Raw genomic sequence first — 17,928 nt, 5'->3', positions numbered from 1 at the left:
AGGAGCCCAGAGCGGTGTACTACATACTTGAGTTTCTCCTCACAACAACCCTGTGAAGTAGGTGAGGCTGAGAGAGAAGTGACTGGCCCAGAGTCACCCAGCAAATATCGTGGCTGAATGGGGGATTTGAACCCAGATTCCCCCTGGTCCTAGTCCAGCACTCTAACCACTACACCACGGCGGCTTCCTTTTCATTTGAAACTAATGCAGTTATTGGCTAGTTCTCTCAACACCAGGTAGGGATGTGCAAACACGTTTGACGTCGAAGTTGAACCTGTTTGGTTCGACAATTCAGGGTCGAACTGAACCATCCCCTGTTCGGTCCGACCCTGGACCGAACACCCCCCGACTGTTTGGGCGGTTCGCAGATTTTTTTTTATTTAAATAATTTTTTAAAAAACCCAAAAACTTACCACCTCCGGGGGAGTTGGAGGCAGTGGGGGGGTGTCTGTGGAGGTTCCCCCTCCCCCTGCTGGCCTCCCTTTATGCCGCCACTGGCTATTTGGCCGGCTCTTCGGCCTGCTCGGGTCTTCCTCCTCCGGCACAGTGGCCATTTTGGAGGCTGCCACGCCTTTGCAATTGGCCTCTGCGTAGTCTGGGTCATGCAGAGGCCAATTGCGCAGGTGCGGTGGCCTCCAAAATGGCCACTGCGCTGGAGGAGGAAGGTCCAAATGGGCTGAAGAGCCAGCCAAATGGCTGGTGGCAGCATAAAGGGAGGCTGGCAGGGGGAGGGGAAACCTCTGCAGACCACCACCCCCGCCTGCCAACTCCACCAACTCCTCCAAAGGGGGTAAGTTAAAGTGTGTGTGTGTGTATTCGCAAACCCCCTTGGACCAAACAGAACCGGGGCAGGGGTTCAAGGGGCTGCCAGACTGAATTGGCCCGGTCTGTTTCAGGCTCAAACTGAACCAGACCAGCCGGTTCTGTGCACACCCCTAACACCAGGCACTGTCCAGTAATTGACTTTAAAAGAAGTAAAGCTACTCGGCTGAGAAAGGTTTGGTCTATGTGATAGAAGGTGAAAACGGTATAAGGGGGGGGAGAGTTGGTCTAAAGGAAGGATATCTGGTCTTGTGGCAGCAAGCATGACTTGTCCTCTTAGCTAAGCAGGGTCCACCCTGGTTGCATATGAATGGGAGACTACATGTGAGCACTGTAAGATATTCCCCTCAGGAGATGGAGCTGCTCTGGGAGAAGGTTTCAAGTTCCCTCCCTGGCATCTCCAAGATAGGGCTGAGAGAGATTTCTGCCTGCAGCCTTGGAGAAGCTGCTGCCAGTCTGTGTAGATCATACTGAGCTAGATAGACCAATGGTCTGACTCAATATATGGCAGGTTCCTATGTTACTAAAACACCTTCTAAGATTTAGAGAAAAAAAGGAATGGGTGAATGCAATTGGGATGCTTTGCAAAGGTCAAGTCTGGGTATTAATTACTGAAACATTTGTTTTACTCAAAATACTAAAAGGACTGGATATATTAAGAGTTTTTACTTCTTAGTAAAAGATAAAGTTTAATATTAGTCTGTGTTTAAGTGTTTATGTTTTGGCTGACAGCATGAAGCCTTTCCCCCTTTGTATCAAGATATAATTATGAAGTTGTATCTTCGTTCACTTTCTCCTGTTAAAGGAAAAATCAGAGTATATGAGGGGTGGGGGAAGAATTAAACTCTGCTCACAGGCTTACCATTTCAGTGTCTACCCATGTCCTGTAAGCTGCTATTTTCTCTTTCAAATTTGCTGAGATTTTAGATCTGGATTTGGCCTAGCTTTTAACCTTTGGTTGCAAAATTGCTTTGGCATATTCAAGTACAGCAGTGTGTCTGTAGGTTATACAGACCAAGTATGAAACAAATGCATCCAAATATGCACACGGAACAATCCCTACTGGCGATAGCTTTCATATATTTTACCAGGAATTATTCTTCACTCAAAACTTAGAAAAGAACTCTGTGAACACAATGTGAGCACCTCAGGCTAGTTCATACATGGCTTTGTCTGATAAGGAGGTACTATTGACTTCCCAACCTGTGTCTCTGAAGCAAGAGAGATAATCTGTGCTGTCATCCAAACCTTATAAAGTACATACTGTTTCCAATCCAAATCAAGCTACCCATCAGAAAAAGTTACATATGAAATGGCACTCCAGAGTCAGTCTAAGCAAATGTCCAACATTACATTCCACACGTGCCCTAATGTTGCAATAACATCATGGGGTGATTCTCACGACCAACAAAAATCGGGCTAGGAGAGCATAGCCCAATTTTTGTGGGTTGTAAGAACCGCCGGGCTCGCAGCCGAGCCCGGTGGTTCTTGAGCGGGTAACCCGCTCGAGAACCCCTGCTATTAAGCAGGTTTGCAGAGCGAGCGCTCTAGCAAACCTGCTTTTTAGGCTCGTGAGTAGCCACGGTGTGGCTTCGCGCCACGCCTACTCATGAGTAGACCCCTGACTGGGAGGCGAAAAGCTGTTTCCTGGCTCGGGTGTCTCCCCAGTATGCCCTGTGCACTCACGCAGGGCATATTGGGGCTTGCAGGGGCTGTGCGGCCCCCGCTCCCCCCACCCCCCGCTGGCTCCATCATGGAGCCGGGCATCGTGTGGGCGGCCGATCCAGCTGCCCAGGATTCCCTTCCCGCTCACCGGTAAAAACCAGGTCTCACTGATCGTGAGAACCGGTCCCATATATCACATGTCCAAAAAAGGTATTTTAGACATTATAATCAACAATCTAAATGTCCAATATCAGAACAATGGCCCAGTCTTATGATCCAGCATTCTTCGAAAGGGGTAAATGGGATCAGTGGTCATTGGCAAGTGGCTTGTCAAGAGCTAGGTTCACACATACAGATATCAAAGCAATGATGCAGAGCCGCGATCACTGGTGTAGCTACTGGTTGCTACTTATCCTTCACTTAGCACTGATTAAAAGAGGAAGGAGGCGGGGAGTATATGCTGATCCAGCCACCCATCACAGCATACTATGAGCTTTCTGGGCCTATCAGAGCAATTAGGGTCTGCTCCTCTGGAAGGAAGGAACTGGAAAGAGGATTTGCTTTACAGGGAAACAGCAAATGACAACTCCACCTTCCTTGCTAGGTATATACAGATTTATAAGATTGGTTTGCAATGCTGCAATACAGTCCTTAGTACACTGTGCAGTAAAGTAAAATTGTGCCGTCGAGTTGGTGTCGACTCCTGGTGACCACAGAGCCATGTGGTTTTCTTTGGTAGAATACAGGAGAGGTTTATCATTGCCATCTCCTGTGCCGTATGAGATGGTGCCTTTAAGCATCTTCCTGTATTGTGCTGCCTGCTATAGGTGTCAGGGATTCGAATCAGCAACCTCTTGCTCCCTAGGCAAGTTACTTCCCCACTGCAACATTAGGTGGCTCAACATTTGTACAGTACATTGTTCTTAATTCTTCTTAAGCACTTCTAACTGTGAAGCTCAAATGACTCATCAGTAAGGAAGACTTTAATAACTCATACTCCACTGATATTTTTCTCCCCTGTGCTGGATTCTCATGGTAACTGCAAAATTATCCCCAGCATTCCCTTATCTTTAGTGACACAGGGGAGACATTGAAATGTTGTATATATGTTTAATTTGGGGAGCAAATAATTAAATCACAAAGAAGTTGAAGCCTTTAAAATGAAAACTCACATATATTGTAGAGGCTCATGATCTATTTTCCCACCAGAGTACTACAGAAGATAGAATTCCCCCTGTGAAAACCCACCAACCCAATCCTCCTTAAGTAGCTAATAAGTTCAATGCTGAGTATGTAAGGGAATGATCAAACAGTTTCACTAGCAGCACTAGCTCATAGTGATATCAGGGAAAAGAGAAAGAACTACACAAGTAACAGTGAATCTCTGTGATCACACCTGAAACAATTCAGTCAGTTGTAACCAGCTGGCATTCAGGCACGATCAAAACAAAGTATTATCTGTCAGCTGAAAACACTAGTTTGTTATTGGCAAGAAATGAGAGCCAAAAGCCTGATTAAAGTGGATCATGACAAAAATATACACAGCAAGATGGAATAAGAATAAGATAATATATAGAAAGGAAGAGTTGTTGGATTAAGGAACTTCAGTGCACTATAAATATCAGGGCATTGTCTTAAATATGCAAGACAGCAGAATATATGTATTTGATATTATTTTTTTAAAACCACACATACTAAAATCTAACCTCAGGCCTGGGGAAAGCTGATTGCCTTATAATGAAGACATGGAAACCCAAAGAGAGAGTCATATGGCCTCTTGCAGCCAAGAGAAGTTAGGGTTGAAAAGAACAGAACAAGCAATAGTAGCAAGGAGGCACAGTTCTGTTGCCCACGACAAAACAAACAGCTGGTGAGGGAACTACTAACAGGAATAAAGGGAATTCATAAACCGATAAGTGAAAGTAGCAAGAGCACAGTTTCAGACTGCAATAGAGGTTGCACAGAGGAATTTCGAGAACGGGGTTTCAGATCCAGCAAGATCTAAATCATTATTTTTGGATACATTCAAAATCAAATTACACCAAATCATCTAGATTGTCAATCATATAGCCAACAATAGTATTTTCTATCAGCCAGAGTAGCTCTGCACTTTTTTGAAACCTTTGGAAAATGAAGCCAAAGTGGGGGTTGTTCTCCGAGGTAAGTTTCCTACTGTTTTGTCCAGTCTGATTCTTCTCAACTCCAAAAATCTCCTTATGATGCCCCCTTACCACAAAAGACCTACTGAAATGATTTTTTATTTGTCACAATACCTATAACAGTAACATAGGACTGTTGTTAAAAACAAAAGAAAACCAGATGTCTTGTCACTTTGGCATACATGCACTAAGTCTGTAAACCTATTTAATTGTTTACAATAGTCACTCAATTCATAGCACCAGTGTGCTGGCCAGAGACACGGATGATCCTGAAAAATCCTATGTGGGCTACAATATGAATGAGCCACACACAAGGAGCCACTCTCACCCTCTCTAAATATTAGCCTGGAAAGGAGCTTTTTTGATCTCCAATAAGGGAGAAGAGAACTTCGTGGAATTGAATTCCTGATATTGAGTAAAAGGGGGATAAAGGTAAAAGGTAAAGTGTGATGTCAAGTCAATTTCGACTCCTGGTGCCCACAGAGCCCTGTGATTTTATTTGGTAGAATACAGGAGGGGTTTACCATTGCCTCCTTCCGCGCAGTATGAGATGACGCCTTTCAGCATCTTCCTAAATCGCTGCTGCCAGATATAGTCTGGGAAACATACCAGCGGAGATTTGAACTGGCAAGATTCTGCTTTTTATTTATTTATTTGATTTCTATACCACCCTTCCAAAAATGGCTGACAAACTAACCAAAATGTTAGTCAAGCATTTCCCTGCTGCACGACTTAAGGTGGCTTAAAGGGGGATAGGAGAGCTCTAAGTGTTACATCCAGCTTTCTGAAGAATCGTGAATAAAAAAGACAACTGCCCATCACACTCAACAGGCAATCATCATACAGCAGATTTTTGGACTAAGAGGAGGACAACATCCTAATAAGTCTACGGCACAGAATATGCACCATCTTGGCCAAGTATTTCCAACATTTTCATGAAAGAGAGTCTTACTGCTGGCCACCCTGTGACAATAAAGATGATTTTGTTTTAAACTATGATAAAAGCTCTGTGTCAAACATAGAGGAAGATGAGTGGTATGTACATATGCGAACATATGACGATGCCTTATACTGAATAAAAGGTCCATTCAGCATTGGTCCATCCAGCTCAGTATAGTCTACGGCATATACTGACTGGAAGTTCTCCAGAAGTTCAGACAGGGAATTTTCCACGCCTTACCTAGAGATGCCAGGGATTGAACCTGGGATCTTCTGCATGCAATGAAAAAATTGAACGTAAATTTTTTTGCATGCAATTTTTGAACCTCCCTGAAAAACCGTGAGGTACAGTGAAGCAAAAAAATAGCATGTGTTTATTCTCAATAGGAACAATCTTATTGTACCCTAGCAGAACTATAACCAAACATAGACTGCAGCTAACATAGAAACATGGGAAGCTGCAGTGTATTAAATCAGATAATTGGTCCATCTAGCTTAGTATCATCTACACTGACTGGCAGCGGCTCTCCAGGATTCCATACAGAGGTCTTTCCCAATCCTACCTGCAGATGCCAGGGAACTGAACCTGGAATCTTCTGCCCGCAAAGCATGTGCTCTCCCACTCAGTTACAGCCCCCTGTCAACAAAGTTATCCTCTTCGGTTTAATTCAGACATAATGCCAAAGCATAGTTTGGGTTAGGAACATTCCTGTGGGCTTGCACCCCGACCCCTCATGCATGAATTGCTACCTCCACATCTTGGTTTTCACTTACCAGAGTTTATCACAGCATCAAAGTTAGCAAATTATGGTTTTAAGCCTTTCTTAAAATCATGATCTGAAACCACAGTTTGACATAGGTTTGCAAAACTGTCGTTTGAAGGTTAGTGGTAACCATACTTTCCCATCTTAAACATCATAGTACACTATGGCCCAGCTTGCATGAATATTAGCCCCAACATGCAAAGAGGGTGTTTAAATAGGGTTTTGGAGTGCATGTTTAGGGGCCATTCAGATGAACAACCCTAAGCCAACAGCATCTGCACCCTCTTCAGATGTTTAGGCTGCTATTCATGAGAATTAGCCTTATGGTTAGCAAAAACCATAAAGGAAGGAGGGAACCTGCACATGAAAGGAGGAGGAAGAGGAAGCATGAGAGTCTCCAGGAAATATCCTGACTGCCAAACTATGGTTCGGTGTTATGTCTCAATTGAGCCATTGAGTTTAAGATACAAAATAAGCCTTGTCGTATCAAGGATGTATTCTTCCTTAAAAACACAGCATGCATATTTGAAACACTGAATGAATACTTCCCATGCATAAAGCATTGAATCACATCTAAAATTTACAGTATTATAAAGCTTGTTTATTGGTATGCTGGGTAAAGTATTCCACTCTCCAGCCTTCAGTGTATTTAGAACATGTTCATTAGGGGGAAGTTTGTCTATTTGAAACATATCTTAAGAGATTTCTCTTAATTCTAAAATCTATTCATTATTTCCCCTTTATTCATTTTACAATCTGAGATTTGGGTAATCTGGAATCAATAGTTCCAAAGGACAACTCCTATGATAATTTTCTAAATACATTTTGAGAACAATTCATTTCTATGAGAGTTTGGCAGTTGATCATTAGTCAGCTTGAAAGAAAAAGACAGCAGAATGTGTATAAAATGCAGAGGAAGTAAAATAAACTTGCTGATGTCTTAGCCTTGATGTCAGCCAGTGTTCTGCTAAAATGGGTCTAAAGAAATGAATGGGAATCTCTTCACCTATTTCAACACAGTTTGTTAGTTCTGGGTCCATTTATAGCACTGGATGATATATTTTTCTATGGTTTTTGCACCATACCTGCATGAACAGATGATAATCCCAGGATGCATTTCTCTAGATTCTAGAGCACATATGGGATCTAGCCTGCATGTGCATTTTCTAAGACCTGATCCTATGTTCTCCTCTAACACTGTGAGGTATGCTGCACTAGGGATGTGTGAACCGGTTAGAAGCGGTTTGAATTCGAACCAAACCAGCCATTGGGTTCGAGCTGCAGGTTCGAATTCGAACCAAACTGGGGGTGAAGAAGAAGAAGAATCTACCCAAGAATCTATACTCAGAACACTTCAGAAACAACAAAACCCAGTACCCCATGGATTAGCAACCCATGGGGGTGGTTAGCACCCTCTGTGCACTACACCACCACTCACTCTGGGACACCACAGCACCCCACAAGTGGCTTTAAGGTTTTTATCCATAGGGAAGAATGGAGGTTTCAGCAGCCCCATAACTGCACTTGGGGGGTGCTGGGGTGGCCCAGAGCAAGGGTGCCAAGCACCCCCATGGTTTGCTGACCCATGGGGTACTGGGTTTTGTTTTTTATGAAGTGTTCTGAGTGTAGATTCTTTGGTAGCATATAAGATTTTCAATGACAAACCATGAATCCACTCTCATTGCTAACCTTAAAGACACATAAACTTCAAAAATAACTTTAAAATCAGCCCTTTGCCCAATTCCTTTCAAATAATTCTGATAGCTTCCTTGCCCCCCTTGGGCACTACCACCCACCACGCTGTGCTCTAGGCCACCCCTTTGACCCCAACGTGAAACTATACATTTGCTGACACCTCCATGCTTCTTTATGGAGATAAACCTTAAAGACGGGTAAACTTCAAAAATCACTTAAAAACCGGCACTTTGCCCAATTCCTTACAAATAATTCTGATAGCTTCCTTGCCCCCCTTGGGAACTACCACCCACCACACTCCACTCTAGGACACCCCTCCCCCCCGATGTGAAGCTATACATTTTCTGCAATCCTCATTATTCCCTATGAGGAATTCAAAAATACTTTTAAAATTCACCAATAATCACAGGAGTGTCCGATTGCTTTGGGGTTTTGTGGGTGGTAGTCATCCCTGGGTGCCTACCACCCACCCCACTTTTGTGCCCTGAGGTGCTCCACAATAGGGGATATGGGCTGGTTTGGGTCCCATTATACCTTATGAGAAAATAATTGAAAATATTTCAAATATTCATAAAAAATCATAGGGGTGTCCGATTGCTTCGGAGTTTGCGTGGTTGTTGGCACCCATGAGTGCTCCACAATAGGGAATAATGGGCTGGTTCAAGTCCCATTATACCCTATGAGAAAAAAAATAAAAATAAAATTCAAAAAATCATAAAAAATCGTATGAGTGTCCGATTGCTTTGGAGTTTGGGTTGCAGGTACCCATGGGTGCCAGCTACCACCCCACCCACTTTTGGAGGTTTGAACCAGTTCAAAACGGTTCAAATTCGAACTGAACCTGGGGGGTTGAGCAAAACCAAAACCGAACCACCCCCTCCTGGTTTGAACCTGGTTCGAATTCGAACCGAACCAGGAAAACTGGTTTTGTGCACATCCCTATGCTGCAGTCTGACCTGGAAACCACTGGGTCTGATGCTGGGACCTAGTTACTGTGGGTTCTACATTCTCAGCCCTCAGAGCTCTCTTTCTAGGCCCACAAGGAGAAAGGGGTGTTTAACATAAACAGGCAGGTTTGGTACAAGTATTCGAAGTTTGGCTTTCTGCCTTTGGCTAATTAAAAAAAACCAGCTTCTTTGTGTTGCATGTCAGGCTCACCAACTCCTCTAGGTCCAGACTGGGGTATGACTATCTGGATAGGAAATTTTATGGTTGTGGTGAGGCTCCTGGGGAGAGCATTCTGGAGTAGGATGCCATAGCCAAAAGAAGTATTATCTCTGGGTCACTACCACCTCACCTCTGAAGACAGAGGAACTGAGGGAAGTCCTCTGAGGAACCTGTTAATACACAGGCAGGTTCACATGGGAGAAGTGACCCTTCTGGTCCCAAGCTATTAGGGGCTATAAGTTAAGAACATTCTATGCAATGAGTATTTTGGAGTAGGGAAGAGAGTGAGGGTGCAGTTTGAGAAGTCCCATTTCTCCTCCTAGTGCTAGTACAAACCAGCAAATTAGTAGGTTCATTAAAAAAAAAAATCAAGTGTACATTTCAGCAACCGTGATGGGAATATAGGATCAGACTGTCTGGATAATCTGAACAAAAAGGATGAGAGCACCTTCTTACTTTAGTCAGTACCTATGAAACTCTCTGTAAAGCATTTCAGCTACCAAGAATCTTAAATTTCAAAGACCTAGAAATAAAAGGTCAAACTTTTACTGACCTTATTTGATATTCTATCAGAAACTACATTTGGAATATTAGCTAAAGTCCGCTAACATTTTGTTCAGCTATGTCAGTCTTGAGCTTTGATCTACTGGCAACCAATAAATTAAGAATAGCTAGTCTTGTTCGGTGCTTAGAGGACAGACCTTTGCACTAAAACTGTCTGTGTTGCAGAGAATGCAGCATTTGTATAGCAAGTAGTTACACTTGAACGATGAGGGCAATGTGATGTTAACAAGACATAAAAGCAAGGCTCCAACAAAGATCTATGTAACAAGTTTCACAAATAATTCTGGATGCCTGGACTGATGAACACTTTTATACTACTCAATTTCAGGATTTTATCTGCACAGAAGAAATAAGAAAAAAATTATTCATTAAAAAAAAAAAAAAACCTATGCTGCCTTGTTTTCAAACATAATATTCAAAAGCAGCTTATAGTGTCTGATATCACACCAAGGGGGTGGACAATCAGGAGGCGGAAGGCTTTCAAGCCCAGGAAACAGGGCGGTCAAGATGCCAGAAGGAAGGACCTTGTATAGTTATACCTGTATGTCTACAGTAAAATGGAGATATTTGCAAGGGTCATATCTGGGTATGAAAATATGCATCTTTTAGGTCGATGGCAACAAACCATCAATCACCCACCAACAATGAATTATCGATGCAATCAAGATCAAATGGAATTCTGTATGAACTCGTTCAGTGCCCTCAGGTCATCTAAGATTGGCCATATTCCTCTGTCCTTCTTGGCACTTGAAAGTACCTGGAATAGAAGTCTCTCATCTGGCAAAGTGGTGAAATAGCTTCTATTGCATCTTTCCCCACGAGTGGTATTATTTCTTCCAGCAGAGAAGGGGTCGATGCCGTGAACCTGATCCTCAGGAAGTGGGGTCATGTATGAAATTCTATCGCATATCACATCTGGATGATGGAAAAGACCCATCTGTCTGTTGTGATTTGTTCCCAGGCCAGGAAATGATGGTATAAGAGGGGAACTTGGAAAGCGGAGGGTGGGGGGTTGTAACAATCTAGTCAGAGGCATCAAAGCTTTTGTTTGGAACCATCCTGTGGCTTTGGGCAAGGGGCAGTAAGTTTTCCCTTGTGTTGGTGAGACTTTGGCGTGTTCTGGTTGGATTTTTTGTAGTCATGTCTGTCTTGGATCCTAAAATGTGGTTTGTACTTTGTGTAGGATGAGGCTGTAACATAGGATGGATAATTGGATTGTGTGGAAAGTACAATGAAAGATTTCACCGTCAGTTTTGATTTCCTGAGTTTTTCTAAGGTTTTGTCCATCTCTTTACTGAAAAGGCCTTCCCCTTCAAATGGGAGGTCCTCTATCTTTTCTCGAGTTTCATATTGAAGTGTAGATTACTTTAGTCAAATGTGGTGATGGAGGGCAACAGCACCTGCCATATTTTGGATTCACAGTCCATAAGGTGATGAATGGTGCTGATTTGTTGTCTTGTTAAGAGAGCAGACCATAGCTGAAGCTCCTTCACTTTAGCTTCCATTTCCTCAGGTTTGGTAGTCACCAGATCCTCCCATAGAGAATGCTGGTAGTGTGACATACATGCCATATAGTTGGCAATGTGCATAGCTAGAGTGGACATAGAGTAGAGTAGAGTGGACATAGAGCAATTAGTTGGGAAGCTTGCTTCAACTCTAGGCCAAGAGCCTGGGCCATGTCTATTATCAAAGCATGGTAATTGTGGTGTTCCTCTTTCAGCGACTCAGAGGACTTCTTCAGTACTTTGTCTGTGACAGTTCTGATGGAATCTCAGTAGCATGGGACTCTGTATCAGATTCTTTCTCTGAATACCCGTGTTCAGTGGAGTGCTCACTGGCAGATGGTGATTTGTCAGGGTCCTGAATTTGATCTGGTACCTGAGGCATTAATGGGGTAAGAGTTGGCAATAGATCCTTATGTGAATGGACAGGCAATGATGGGAGGGCCGATAAAGCAGACATCATGGGCTTGGATCGGGAGAGTTGTTTCTTTATTTGCATGGCCATGGTGGAATGTCTTATAGACAATGTGGTGGAGGCAGAGATCACAGTATGTGTTACTGGTCTGGAGGATTGTACCTCTCGAGGATACTCATCTCTGACCATATCTTGGAAGCGCATGTACAGAGAATCAGGGCTTGTGAATACTGAGCTGAAGCTTATGAGCTAGGATTGTATTCATTTGCTCTTACTTTGCTTCTTGTGATAAGTGAGTTAAATGTGATGTCTTAATAATATGGCTATTAATGGTGAGTTTGTCTTTGAATCAGTGTGAAATCCTTAGTATTAAGGCCCACTGGGAGTTTCTTGCTCTCTTTCTCTCATTTTAACTGTCTTTCTGAAATACTAGAATATATTCCAAGCAGTAACACAGTTTACTCTGCATATCCTTTAATTATTTTCAGAGTATCTAGGAAAAGTCAAATTCTCTAGAGAATTAGACAGGCACTTCTGTTTAGTTTTCCAAGTACACCTCCACTTAGTATTTGGGTATTTCATGAGCCCCAGCATACTGAAATTTGTAGTTTTCCAGCATTTTTTGGTCTGGCTAAGTCCACTGCTAAATAGTTTTTGAAATATTAAAAGATTAACGAGCCTGACTTGTATTTTTCAGCTGATATTATGGTAAAATTTTCTGAAAGATGGGTGCCAGATGTTTGGACAGGGGGCGCAATTTCAATGTTTGCCCCCTAGATACGCCTCCAGTTAAGAGAGAGTCCTGAGACTGTTGAGGTGTCGGTGTAATATTAAGCCTCACTACTGAAGTGGAAGAAATGATCGGTGTTGGGTTCCTGATGTTGACTCCTTTGATATCAGTCCTATCTAAGATGATAATGTAGTGGCCTTTGAGATTGAGACTATCGTCAATCTCAGTGTCGGGATGTGTTGTGTGGAATGGACCTTCTTTGACTTTAAGTCCTTCAATGTCGAGACTACTTTCTTGTGCTTCAGCTCCCCTGAGGTAGAGTCAGTTCTTTGCCTCTTTTTATTGTGCTTAGGTTTCCCTTGTGCAGCCTCTTTTGAGGTTGATGGGATAACCTTGGTGGGCACGGATTGAGGCTTCAGTATAGACTGCTTTGGCACTGATGGAACTCAGATATTGGGGCTCGGAGTTTTGTACTTTGAAGTTGTTGTAGGAGCATGGGCAGGCTTCCTTGGAAGAATTTGGCTGGGGTGCCTTTCGGTGTCAGTGCCGATGTTGGAGCTTTTGCTGGGGTCAACATTGAGAAACCGGAGGGGCACAAAGCTAAATGATAAAGAGTGTCCTTTAAGTGCAATTCTCTGTTTTTCCTTGTTTGTTTAGAGAATGATAAACAAATTTTACAAACATCAGTCTTGTGTTCCTCCCCAAGGCAGAGGAGACACAAACTGTGATTGTCTGAGGGGACAACAGACTGGCACATCCCACACCTCTTGAAGTTCTCTTTTCAGTCATTAACAGCCGTTCTAAATGCTCTGCAGACAGAGCAAAGGCAATATAAAGTTTTTTCTCATTCTCTTTCCAGGACTTGAAGTGGCAGCTGAACAAATCCCAGAGAGTGACCCGCCCGATGCTACCTCAGTGGTGGTTGGAAAGGAAGTGAGAATGGTGATGCTCTAACCGCCCTTTCCAACAATCATACTCACATGGGAGCTTTTGGAATCTTCTCGAAATGATTACTACACAGGCGCAGACCCAGTTGTATGAATACAACTAGATTAGCAACTATAATATTGCTAAACTATACACCGGGAAAGTTAAAAAAAAATTACACTCTCTCTCTCACACACACACACACACTTAATTTAAATCGAGAGGGGGAGTTGGGGGATTTTTAAAGCTGTAAACAGAACTCTACACAAGTATTCTCTTGTATATGGAAAGGGTGTCTCATAAGGATGCAGTTAATAAAAAAGAATAGTATAAATTTATTGTTGATCAACAAAACAGAAATATAATGAGCAGCTGAAGAAGGTCTTGCCCATTATGTTTCTGTTTTGTTAATCAGCCATAAATTTCCTTTCTCTTTCTCCCCACCCCCCACCCCCCCACCCCCACTTCTAGTCCCTGAAACACAGGCAGATTTCCTTTTTACCAATATGAATATGACGGATATTTATATACTGCTTTCAACAAATGTTTTAGTTGCTCTGACTTGAAATTTGGTCCTTTAGGCCTTAGAGTTTGACCAAATCTAAGTTGCAATTCTTGAAAGAACTTTTTTATTATTATTATTTATATAATACATGAAAAAGTATTTTAGAAGCTTACTTGCTTTTGGCTTACTTACGTACGATATTCATTCATATTCACTTACAAAGGGGTTACAAAGAAGTTGTTAAACCAACTATTGGATCTTTCATTCTGGAAGCAGCCTTTCAGCAATACCTTCACATCTACTGTAGCTTGTCTGCAAATCGTCTAATGTTGATCCTTACAGACTGAGACTGTGCTCCATTCACTATAAACATTGTACTTTTATTCTCCTGAAATGTAATATTGATCAGTATTCTGATGATGGTCAAGACATGCATTCTGGATAAATTACATCTGTCTCTGAAAACATAAAACCATGATAGCTGATTGAAAATAGCTGTATATGCTGCTACTTATTATGAGGGGAAAACCAATTTCAATTACAAGAAGTTCCAGACTTACCTAGCTAGTTAACAACACAATCCCATGCATGTTCACTCAGAAGGAAGTGTAACTGTTTTCAAAGGGATTTGTTCACTATAAGGTATGTTTAGGATTGCAACCTGACTTGTAACTAGACAGGGATAGGATATTCGACAATGTATCAAACAAATGGCAGACTTCTACACAAAATTGTTTTTACAAAGAGGAATCATGAAACAATGAGAAACCCTTGGGGGCAGAGGTTTCTCTGTAAAGGTCTGACAAGGGAACCCCCCTGCAACAAACCTAGTCTCCAACTATATTTCAGACATTAGAACTCAAAGAACCACTTTGTTGTGACATACTGTGAGAAATAATCCCATCTTGCAGTCAAACAGAATCTTTTTGTCCAGGCATTTCTTCATGGCAATAATATTCAGTTGAAAAGATACAGGATATTAAATCCTATGGCAATGTGGAAAATATGAACATATATATTGTTTTATTTGAAAAGATTTATCCCACTTGCTTCTGTTTGAGGACCAAAGAGGTTTCTGTTCAAAGCATTACTAATGACTACATCTGTAAAACTGCCTATAACATGCATACGTTGGCTGTCAAAGAGTAACACACGAAGTGTGGCTTCTTATGTTATAATGGCAGTGGGAGAGCCCGCGCAGTCCTGCCTCTTCCCTTCCCATCAGGGTCACATGAGAAGCCCTGGGTCACATGGAAGATACTGTTACTGCAACTTTCCCACATACCAGCATTGCCTCAGTTTTCAGGAGAGATTATGGGTAAGACCAAAGTGTGGTCTGGGGCTTCTCACAATGCCTCTAAGGCACTGCAGCAGCACTCATGCTGTGGTTGAAAAGAAGTAACCTGCTCAAAAAGACTAAATGATCCTGAGCTAAAAAACCACATCTGGCTAATAATTAAATGTGTGCCCATCCCCTAGTGAAACATTCTTCAAAAACAGAGTATGGCATAATTAGATACAATTTTAAAGCAATAATGTGATGATGCCAGAGAATCATGGCTATGATCACAAGGGCTGACTTTGGTCTACTCCCTTACTACTGAAGGGTGGGAGGCTTTGGCCCGATTCAGACTTCCTTCCTTCCTTCCTTATTTATTTATTTTCTATACTGCCCTTCCAAAAATGGCTCAGGGTGGTTTACATTAAAATAAAAAAACAATCAAAATCAATTAACAGTTAAAATCAAAAACTATAAAAACAATATAAAACCAATTAACAATTCAAACATTTAAAACAGTTTTAAAACCCTGGAAAAGCAGGCCAAACATTTACAGTTTAAAAACCCTGGAAGGCCAGGCCAAACAGATAGGTCTTAAGGGCTCTCTTTAAGGCCAATAGTGAATTCAGATTACAGATTTCTGCTGGGAGTGCATTCCACAGCCCAGGAGCAGCTACAGAGAAGGCCTGCCTTTGAGTTGCCACCGGACGTACCAATGGCAACTGGAGACGGACCTCCACAGGTGACCTTAACGTGCAGTGGAGATCATGTAGAAGAGGGCGCTCTCTCAGACCTAAGCCATTCAGGGCTTTAAAGGTAATAACCAGGCAATTATAAAGCAGGAGGTTGTGTACAGTCTCTGAAAGCATGCTGGAAGTCCTGCCTGGCACATCATTCACTCATCATCATCCTCCGGTGGGCCACCCACTGTTACAGCGTTCACCTGAAGAGGTGAATGCTGTAAGCATGATGGGGGAGGGGTGGTCTTCCGGGATCAACAGGCTCCTGCTTTATAATGTATGAATAGGGCTTCTGTGGAGCACTGTTCCATGACATGTAAGAGGCTGAGGCTACCAGGAGGGTAAATTAGAAACCCTCCCATATATGCATGAAAGAGTTTTGCGTACACAAGACATTTTGGATTCTGATCTATGTCTGGCAAACCATTTAACATGTCACAGAATACTACCAAGAATAAAATGGAAGCAGAGCATTGGTTTCTTTCAGTTACTGAATTAAAGCATGATGATGTTACAGAATTGTTACCTCAGCAATGCTGGTCTTCTTTACAAAACGGCAAGGGGACCATAGCTCAGTGGCAAAGCATATGGCTTTGCATACACAAAGTCCCAGTTCAATCCCTGGTATTTCCAAGATAAGGCTGGGAAAGACCTTTTTCTGAAATGTACACTAACCAGTGTAGACAATATTGAGCTGAAGCCAGGGTGGGCAACCTTAGTTCTACAGCTGTTGATGAACTACAACTCTCATCATCTGCAGCCACAATAAACTGTGGCTTCAACAAAAGTTGGAGAGCCAGAGTTGCCTAGCTCTGAGCTAGAGGGACCAATCATCTGACTCAGTATAAGGGAGCTTCATATAAGGTCAAAGTACAATGATCCTTTGTCTCTAAACATGGCTTACACATGTTATGAAGATGCACATTCTTGTTCAAGTTGTGTTTAGTAGCAGCAAGAGAAGATATAGATTCATAAAAATGAAGGTACTTTGTTTAAGAGATAATTTCATTCTTTCTGTTTAACTATAAAAGTAACCACTTTTAGAGATCATTATTTATCACCATTACAGTATATTGTTGTCAATAAAAGTTTACTTTCAAATACTAGCTTTTGACGGCAATGCAGAGTGAAATTTCAGGCAACAGTTTTTAAAAGATCTTCCTCTTATTTTAGTGTTCCTCCGGCAATTGTTTTGAAATTTGAGTGCCATAAATAATTTGAGAGCACAAAACATTGCCATTTTTCAACCACTAGCAAGATATGATAGTGATTCAACAGACCAAACTTTACAATATATAATACCCCTCATATGTCTCTTCCTCTTGTTCAATGAAAGAAGCTTATCTTGAAAGTGATCCTTGCATTTTTCTTTTACCAAAAAATTGTTGATTACATGCACAACCAACATATCAGTCGAGGAAAATATGGTTCTAGGCACCTGCCTCCTTGCCAAATCAATCTAGAACAGATCATATTTTGAAATAACTATAATCATCCTTTAACTATGCCCAAAGGTTGCCAGAGAAAATATTTTTAATTACTCCAGTTCTGAATCAGTAGACAATGCTGCTGCATTACAGTAACACTTTAAAAAACAACAACACTTCTATATTAGTTATGTGAATCAGGTCTATAGTCAATTGTCCCATGAGAATTATATGAGCAGCTGCTGAAAACATGCTGCCCATTGTAATTTGGCTGTAATGGATCAATAATTTAAAATCTTTTTTCTAAATTTCAATATAGGCTGAAAGACTTTGAACATTATAAATATTGTAATATCCAGACACAATCTTTATACACTGAATTCTCTCTCTCTCACACACACAAACACACACACACACACACACACACACACACACACACACACACACTGTATTTGTTTTGAATTCATAAAAGAGAGAGTGATTTCCAGAATACAAAAGATTTATATTCTTCATCTTCAGTGATCCAGAGTCTGTCCAATACCTACATTATATGTAGCTCCTGGCAAACTGTACACATCACTTATCTTATGCTAGCCTCAAACAGTGAGAATTTACTTCATTCATTAAA

At 41.8% G+C, this 17,928-nt stretch overlaps 1 protein-coding gene across 3 annotated transcripts in view; it reads right to left on the bottom strand.

Annotated features, from left to right (window-relative positions):
* CNTLN (centlein) overlaps positions 1-17,928 on the bottom strand; it is a 351,601-nt gene that overhangs the window by 20,219 nt on the left and 313,454 nt on the right. The gene's annotated exons all lie outside the window — the stretch shown is intronic.

The sequence above is a fragment of the Hemicordylus capensis genome, chromosome 2 (assembly GCF_027244095.1).
Source record: "Hemicordylus capensis ecotype Gifberg chromosome 2, rHemCap1.1.pri, whole genome shotgun sequence".
NCBI classification, from domain to species: Eukaryota; Metazoa; Chordata; class Lepidosauria; order Squamata; family Cordylidae; genus Hemicordylus; species Hemicordylus capensis.
The sequence above is the reverse complement of the archived record's forward strand: the minus strand, read 5'-3'. Positions and strand labels throughout refer to the sequence as shown.